General features: G+C 48.7%; 1 pseudogene; it reads right to left on the bottom strand.

The window, feature by feature from the left end:
* Nucleotides 1-1486: 1486 nt before the first annotated feature.
* Nucleotides 1487-3073, bottom strand: LOC132691300 (14-3-3 protein zeta/delta pseudogene; annotated as a pseudogene).
* Nucleotides 3074-8226: the final 5153 nt, after the last annotated feature.

Genomic DNA, 8226 nt, shown 5'->3' with positions numbered 1-8226 from the left:
AATAAGGAATAAATTTCCAAAAATCTACAATCTCCTTTAGAGAAGTTTCAGAACCAAAAGACTAATTTACATGAAAAGCTGTAGAGAAAGTAGTTGAAAAGTCCATTCATAAAACTTTTATTCCACTTATGTGAACTTAATACACGTGTTCTTAACAATTATGCTTGGATTGTTCGTGAAAATTTCATAAGACATTAAACAAAGCTAGCCATCATCTCAAGTTATTTCCCTGTTGACTATTTTTACAGCACATGCATGTTAGGCAAGTATCAAAAAAAAAATCACAAAAGCAAAAACAAAAACAAACAAACAAAAAAAAAGTTAAATACGTGGGATTTTTGTTTTGCTGCTGTGTTTGATACACATAAAGTAATGGATGTCAAGCAATTCATTTTCACTGCATCTTAACTTGCACATTCGTTCTTAGGTTGCCTAAAACATTTAAATACAAATACGATGAGTGTAGCAAAAATAATGAAAGCAAACAGCAGGTAACTTTACAAATAAGGGAATGTGAACCGTTTCTGCCCTCATCCAGAGTAAACTGGGTCACAACTGAAGGCTCACTTCTGTAACTGTAGTCAAAGGTGTGCACATTTGAGAATGAGTACGCCAGATGCACATGGTCCGACATGTAATATCTACGGGACGCCCATTTCCACTACAGCCCCGTAAGTGCTCCCAACCTTAAAGTACCCACAAAACATACACCTGTGTCTGCAACCAATTACCCCTTTCGTTCCCCACCAGGACAAACCAATATGTCAGCAGTTTTCTTTGCTTAGACATGGATGCAGTTTTAACACTGGCCCTTGTGAAGCCACGATGTACCCAAAGTACTATGCCAAAGGCTTATACTAGTATAAAAATTCCACATCCCCATATTGGCCACCTCAAGATGAAAACAGAGAACTCCCTAAATGTTAACTGGCTCTACTCCCCTAATATTAAACATAAAAACCACATGGGAAATACAGAAATTCAAATAGAAGTAACGTAAACCTGTCATAAATCGTAAAGAAAAAACTATTTGTGGGACACCATGGATGACAAATGATCTACTGTGTAAATTTTAGAATGAGGCAGACAAAAGCTGGAAGGCCGATTAATTTTCCCCTCCTTCTCCTGCTTCAGCTTCGTCTCCTTGGGTATCCGATGTCCACGATGTCAGGCTGTCTCTCAGTAATTGCATTATTAGCGTGCTCTCTTTGTAGGACTCTTCACTTAATGTATTGAGCTCAGCAATGGCTTCATCAAAAACTGTCTCTGCGGGGCGCCTGGGTGGCTTTGTCGGTTAAGCGTCCGACTTCGGCTCAGGTCATGATCTCACGGTCGGTGAGTTCGAGCCCCGCGTCGGGCTCTGTGCTGACCGCTCAGAACCTGCAGCCCGTTTCAGATTCTGTGTCTCCCTCTCTCTCTGCCCCTCCCCTGTTCATGTTCTCTCTCTGTCTCAAAAATAAATAAACGTTAAAAAAAAATTTTTTTTTTAAACTGTCTTTGCAAGAGAGCAGGCTTTCTCCGGGGAGTTCAGAATCTCAGAATAGAACACAGAGAAGTTAAGGGCCAGACCCAATCTGATAGGCTGTGTCGGCTGCATTTCCTCTTTGCTGATCTCAAAAGCTTCTTCGCATGCTTGTTGTGACTGATCCATCATCCCTTTCTCGTCATCACCAGCAGCAGCCTCAGCCAAGTAACGGCAGTAGTCTCCTTTCATTTTCAAATAGAAGACTTTGCTCTCTGCTTGTGAAGCACTGGGGATCAAAAACTTTTCCAAAAGAGACAGTACATCATTGCAGATATCTCTTGGCTCGGTCTCAATTTTCTCTCTGTATTCTCGAGCCATCTGTGTTTTTTCTCAGCACCTTCCGTCTTTTGCTCAATACTTGAGACGACCCTCCAAGATGACCTACGGGCTCCTACAACATTTTTATAAGCAACTGAGAGAGGATTCCTCTCCTCATTGGATAATTCAGCTCCTTGCTCAGTTACAGACTTCAGGCAGGCTGCCGTGTCACCATATCGCTCAGCCTGCTCGGCCAGCTTGGCCTTCTGCACCAGCTCATTTTTATCCCTGACTGGATGTTCTGTGTCCGGAGTGGGTGGCGGCGGACGGACCGACGGGGGCTCAGCAGTCTCTGGGCGGCAGCGGCGAGGCTGAGACTCTGTTCCTGGATCTCGCTGCTCACCGGGTACAGCCGCTCCGCAGCCAAGGGGTTTCCTCCAATCACCAGCCCCTGCAGTAGGGGCACCACACGCACGATGACGTCAAACGCTCGCCTTCCCCCCGGATCCCCCGCCACCTTCCCAGGCTCACTCTTCCTCCAAGACCCCCTAAGTTTAAAAAGACTGAAATAATACCAACCTTCTCTGACCACAATGGAATGCAGCTAGAAATCAGGAACAGGAAGCAAAGTGGAAAATGCCAAACACGTGGGTGTTAAGGAGCACACTCTTAAATAACCAAGGAGACAAAAAAAAAAAAAAATCACAAGAGAAATTTTTAAAATACTTGAAGACTGTAGAAAGAGGTTACAGGATACAGCAAATGCAGTGTGGGGGGGCTCTGTAGCTATAAGTGCCTGCTGCACAAAAGACAAATCGATAACCTAACTTTACACTTTAAGGAACAGGAAAAGAGCAAACTAAACCCAAAGCCAATAGATGTGAGTGTGGGAATAAAAGGAAACTTTGTCTACAGTGGAGTCGGCCGGCAGGGGGCGCCTCACACCCAGCACTGCTTTCAAATGCAGACCCAACAGAAGGCAAGCATCCCGCTTGCGGCTACCACTTTACTACCCCAGCAGGGGAAAGGAAGGCTTCCTCCTGCCCCAGAGCCAATGGGAGACGGCTAGAGCCCAGCCAATGGGAGACGGCCACAGCCCAGCCAATGGGAGACGGCTAGAGCCCAGCCAATGGGAGACGGCCACAGCCCAGCCAATGCGAAGCCTCTATACCTCCAGCTTCCAGTTTACTCCAATGGACTTTTAGTTTACAACAGCCCCACCCTCTCTCCTGCCTTCTGCTATAAGGCTTTGATCTGGCTTGCTGGTCTCGGAGTACCATTCTCTGCCATTCCAGAATAAAGACATTCTTGCTGGTAAAATAATTGGCAGTTTTATTTTTAAGGTTAACAGAAGAGACAAATGAAACGACAGTGGAAACAGAATCAACAAAAGCTGGTTCTTTGGAAAGATCAACCAAATGGGCATTTCTTTTTTTTTTCTTAAGTTTATTTATTTTGAGAGAGAGAGCGCGCACACATGTGCATACGGAGGAGGGGCAGAGAGGAGACCGTCCCAAGCAGGCTCCATGCTGTCAGTGTAGAGCCCGACGCAGGGCCCGAACTCATGAACTGTGAGATCATGACCCCAGCTGAAATCAAGGGTGGGACACTTAACTGACTGAGCCACCCAGGCGCCCCCAAAATGGACAATTCTTTATACGGGCTAAGAAAAAACAAGACGCAAATTACTAAAATCAGAAGTGAACAAGAAAACAACTGGATTTTACGGAAATAAAAGAGGATGAGAGAATACTGAACAATTAAATGCGAGCATAATAGAAATCCCGTGACATGGACAAATTCCTAGAAATGCAGAGGTTACTGAAACCAAGAATAAATAGAAAATCTAGACATACCCTATACTAAGATTGAGTCGATAATCAACACCATGCTGAGAAAGGAAAGCCCTGGACCAGATGGCTTGGTGGGTAAATTCTACCAAATATTAAAGATTAACACCAATCCATCCCAAACGCCCAAACAATAGTAGGGAACACCCCTTAACTCATTCTATAATTCCAACATAACCCTGATAATAAAGCCAAAAATACCACAAGAAGAAAAGTATAAACCAGTATCTTAAGAATATAGATGCAAATATCCTCAAGAAAACACTAGCAAATATAATCCTGCAGCATATTAAAATTATTAGACACCATGATGACGTACGATTTATCCCAGGAATACAAAGATGATTCAACATACAAAAATTAATCAATGTAATACACCACACTAATAGAAGGAAGAGAAAATTTCAACATCATCTCATTTCATGATAAAAACACCTAAACTAGGAATGGAAAGAATAGATCTCAAAATGACAAAGGGAACTTTGGAAAACCCAAACCTAGTGTCAGAATCAGTGGTGAAAGACAGGAAGCTCTCCCTCTAAGATCAGGCACAAGGATGCCCATTTCCACTTCTATTCAATACTACACTAGAAGTCCTAGCTAGAGCCATTAGGCAGAAAAAGAAATAAAAGTATCTCTAATTGCAGATGGCATCTTATATGTAAAAACCCTTTTAAAAATCCACAAACATAACATCAGCACTTATAAACGAACTCGGCAAAGTTGCAAACATACAAGATCAGTATCCTAAAAATCACTTGTATTTTTACACATTAGCAATGAACAATCTGAAAAGGAAACTTGCAATTTCGCATACAATAGTATTAAACAGAATAAACTAGGGGTGCCTGGCTGGCCCAGTCGATGGAGCATGTGGGTCTTGAGCTTGGGGTCATGAGTTCAAGCCCCGGGCTGGGTGTCCAGATTGCTTAAATAAACTTTAAAAAATCTTAAATAAAAGAATAAAATACTTCAGGAATAAATTCAATCAAGGAAGTATTAGACTTGTATACCCAAAACCACAAAACATTTCTTTTTTTTTTTTTAATTTTTTTTAACGTTTATTTATTTTTGAGACAGAGAGAGACAGAGCATGAACAGGGGAGGGTCAGAGAGAGAGGGAGACACAGAATCTGAAACAGGCTCCAGGCTCTGAACTGTCAGCACAGAGCCTGACGCGGGGCTCAAACCCACGGACCCTGAGATCGTGACCTGAGCCGAAGTCGGCTGCTTAACCGACCGAGCCACCCAGGCGCCCATATTTCTGAAAGAAATTAAAGATGATCTCAACAGAAGGAAAGACATGTTGTGTTCAAGGATTGGGGGACTTTATACTGCTAAGATGGTACTATTTCCAAGTATCTCCAAAGCGTCATACAGATTCCATGCGATCCCTACCAATATCCCAACGGTCTTTTCGGCAGAACTAGAAAAAGTGATCCTAAAATTCATATGAAACTGCCAGTGATTCCAAATAGTCAAAACAATCTCGGGGGTGCCCGTCGGCCGGCTCAGTCGGTGGAGTGTGCGACTCTTGACCTTGGGATTGTGGGTTCAAGCCCCACATTGGGTGCAGAGGTTACTTCAAAATAAAATCTTAAAAAATGTACTGAAAAAGAGGAACAGAGTTGGAGGGCTCACACTTCACATACTACAAAGCTACAGTTATCAAGACGGTGTGGTAAGGCATGCGGACAAACAGACCAAGAGACTAAAACGGAAAAGTCCAGACGTTGACCACACAGCTGGCCACACCGGACGCAGTTCAGTGGGGGAAAGAACAAGTCTTTCCACAAACGGTGCTGGGCAATCTGTCCACATGCAGAGCAATTTAGATGCACTCTTATCTAACACCACATGCAAAAAGTAACTCAAACCGGATGAAAGCCCTAAATCAAAGCACTGAAATTGTAAAATGCTTAGGAAAAAAAAAAACACAGGTGCAAATATTCATAATCTTGAATTTAGTAAGTTTCTTACATGACACCAAAAGGATGACCATAAAGGAAAAAGTAAATTGAACCTCGCCAACATTAAAATATTTTTGCATCAAAGGACAATATGAGAAAGGGAACAGACAACCTGCAGGACGAGAGGAAATATTTGCAAACTATGTATCTGATAAGGCCCAGTATCCAGAATATGTAAGGAATACTTAAAACTGAACAAAAAGGCAAGCAACCTAAACAAAAAACATGCAAACAGTCCGAACAATCATTTCTCCAAAGACACGTATGTGGCCGATAAGCCTAGGAAAGGATGTCCCACATCACCAGCCGCCAGGGAACCGCAAGTCGAAACCGCAGTGAGCTGCGTCACATCCACTAGCAGGGGGAGGGGAGTGCTCTGTCATGGGTCTTTAAACCCAGACAGACAAGGACAGTGTTGACAAGAATGTGGGCACTCCGGAGCTCCCATGTTAGTGGTGCGAACGTGAACCGGGCAGCTGCTGTGCAAGAAAGGTTTGGTGGCTCCTCAAAGTGACACACGGCCTCAGCACACGATCCAGCAATCCCGCTCCTGGGTCAGTCCCCGAAAGAACTGAAATCAGGGACTCGACGACGTGTACACAAAGGTTCACAGCGCGGATCATGACGGGCAGAAAGGGGAAACAGCCTGAAGGGCCACCCGCAGATGCACCACAAACAATCGGCGCCACAGCTAGGTGAATGTTGCTGGCCACACAGAGGACGAAAGTCCTGACACACAGGCCGCGAGCAGGCGAGTCCTGAATCCGTGACTCCGAGCAGAAGCAGGGAACCCCGACGGCCCCAAAGCGCAGGGCGGAGCGTCGGGTACAGGGGCCTGACCGCACAGCGCGGGGCGGGGCCCCAGAGTGCAGGGCGGGGCGCACAGCGCGGGGGTGGGGCCTCGGGACGCGGGGGCGGGACCTCACAGCGCAGCGCAGGGGTGGGGCCGCCAGGTTCAGGGACGGGGCCTCACATTGCCGGGAGGCGAGCACAGCGCTGGGGGCGCGGACACCGGCGCGGGGCCGAGGCCACACAGTGCAGGGCGGGGCGCACAAGGTGGGGGCGAGGCCACCAGGCGCGGGGGCAGGGCCGCACGGTGTAGGGCGGGCCCCGCGTAGGGGAGGGGCCACCAAGCGTAGGGGTGGTAGGGGCGGGGCCGCCTGGAGCACAGGAGAGGAGCCCCCCCCTCAGGGGCGGAGCCGTCTGGTGCAGGGCGGGGCGCACAGCGCCAGGGAGGGCCACTGCTTGATGGGGATGCAATGGGTCCACTAGGGAAATATTTTAGAACTCAACAGAGGGGCGCCTGCATGGCTCTGTCTGTTAAGTGTCAAACTTCCGCTCAGGTCGTGAAGCTTGGGGTCTGTGGGTTCGAGCCCCACATCGGGCCCTGTACTGACAGCTCAGAGCCTGGAGCCTGCTTCAGATTCTGTGTCTCCCTCCCTCTCTGCCCCCTCCCCTGTGTGTGCTCTCTCTCTCAAAAAGAAATAAACATCAAAAAAAATTTTTTTAACTCAACAAAGAATGGTACCCCCCCCAACACATAGCTTTATATTACGTGAACTTCAGCTCAGTAGGAACATTTTTTTTTTTTTTTTTTTTTTTACCGAGAAAGAGGAGCGCAAGCAGGGGGAGGGGCAAAAGGAGAGAACCCCAAGCAGGCTCCATGCCCAGTGTGGAGCCGGAAGACAGGCTTGACCCCATGACCCTGGGATCATGACCTGTCCCAACCACCCAGATGCCCCCACAGGAAGAACGTTTTTAAGCCAGGACATTCTGATGTGCAAAAACTTGCCATTACAACACACAAGTCAGGTCCAGAGTCCCAGCTCAGAGTCAGAGAAACTAGTTCGGAAACTCAGGTGTAATCTGTAGGATCTACTGTACTTCTCTCCAGAGCAAAAACGCTGAAGGCAAACGCGACTTACCTCGGTTGTGGGGAGGAAGACTCCGCCAGGGCGACGGGGCGGGGTTCCCAGGCGCGCCCACGCACGATGCCAGCGAAACTCCTAAATGCCCGCGCGCGCCCGGACTCAGGCTCTTGCTGCACAAACCCGCCAGGACCCTCCAACTCCCAGCGGGGCCTTGCCTGACCCGCAGCACCCAGGATCACCGCAACCCCGCCCCTCACCTGTGGCTTGCACCTGAGTGGCCCGGACCGCCAGCCCCGCCCCGGCCGCGCCCTCGCACGAGGACACCTGCCCGCCAGACCACCCCCCCCACGCCCCTGCGCGAAGACGCCCCGCCGACCACGCCCCGACCACGCCCCTACCACGCCTCTGCGCGATATCACCCCCTCCGGTCACGCCTCCCGACTACTTCCACGCACGTGGACGTGGCCGATCACGCCCCTGAACGCGGACGCCCGGCCATCAACGCCCTTGACCACGCTCCTGCACGAGGACGCTCCCCCGCACCCCCCACCATGCCCCGCCTACCCTGCCACGCCTTCGAGCCACGCCCCCGCGGGAGGACGCCCTTCCGACCACGCCCCACACGTGTACGCCCCGCACGTGTACAGCCCGCACGAGGACACCAACGACCCCACCCCCGACCACGCCCCTGCACGAGGATACCTCAGACCACGTCCCCGCCCCGTGTTCACGCCCCAGGTCCACGGGCCCGC

This window comes from Panthera onca, chromosome E2 (assembly GCF_046562875.1).
Source record: "Panthera onca isolate mPanOnc1 chromosome E2, mPanOnc1 haplotype 2, whole genome shotgun sequence".
NCBI classification, from domain to species: Eukaryota; Metazoa; Chordata; class Mammalia; order Carnivora; family Felidae; genus Panthera; species Panthera onca.
This window is presented reverse-complemented; position numbering and strand designations above follow the sequence as displayed.